Genomic DNA, 1133 nt, shown 5'->3' with positions numbered 1-1133 from the left:
AACTTCACACGAGTGTTCAATAAATATATATGTATTTATGGAATAAATGTTGCGATTTTCTGAAATTAAAAAATCCAATTTACAAAAAAAAAGTAAAAAATAGGACCACAGGTGCTCAGGAGCACCAAATCCTGAGCACCAAATCCGTGTTCGGAATATCAAGACTACGTTAGAAGCATCACACAATGGGAGACAGTTCAAAGTTTCAAACTAAGCATGATTTTTTTATAAAGAAAATATATTAACATCACGACGATACCTATCCCACTCAGCCTCTATGATAACCCATACCCTAATGTTAGTACGGATGCTCGTGGTTGAAAAAAGATGAACAAGTTAAAAAACAGGAAAAGTCTCATTGTAGTTTTCCAGTTCTTACAACATCACAAACACAACCATGACAACACATGAAGTTCAAGTTCTCTAAAAGTGACGCCTCCAAGAAAGAAACAATGCACAAGTGCCATCGTCGTCCGATCATACATCTTAGATTTCCACCCTGAAGAAAGTTCTCGCTCTCAAAACAATGCCTTCAACAAAATTATTGCCACACACAACTAGGTTAAGGCTTGACGTTGGATTTTCACCCAAAAAAAGATGGATATTCAACTTCTCATGTGCTGACGCCCCACTCGCATATGCTACTGCTATGAAACCTGAAACACCAACCAAATTCATCATCGATGTAATGGCTCGAACCACCAACACTAGTTCTCAAAACTCAGCTTCAATGACATTCTCTTCCTCCGACTTCACCATGGAAAAAAAGATGTGTCCCATGATGGCAACAGATAGAAGAGATTCGCTCTGCTCCCTTCTGAAACCAACCGGTCAAAAAAACATGGGAACGCATGACCGAATCTCATTTGATCCAATAATATCTAGGCATGAGTCGCCCAAGGGAGTTCGCTGCTGGAGCCTTCCAGAACTAGACACTCAGACAAGATCAAGAAGGACATGCATCCAGTAGGTCTTCGTCTTGACGCAAGAGGAACCATAGGACCACCACCTTTATTCTTCGATCCTGACAAACAGTCCCCCATGCCGCCATCCGTCACCCATCGATGACAAAGGAGGTTCAGAACCTCCATCACAGTAGGAAACGACAAGCGCACCAGCAACATATGAGCAAC

Source organism: Lolium rigidum, chromosome 1 (assembly GCF_022539505.1).
Source record: "Lolium rigidum isolate FL_2022 chromosome 1, APGP_CSIRO_Lrig_0.1, whole genome shotgun sequence".
Taxonomy (NCBI): domain Eukaryota; kingdom Viridiplantae; phylum Streptophyta; class Magnoliopsida; order Poales; family Poaceae; genus Lolium; species Lolium rigidum.
This window is presented reverse-complemented; position numbering follows the sequence as displayed.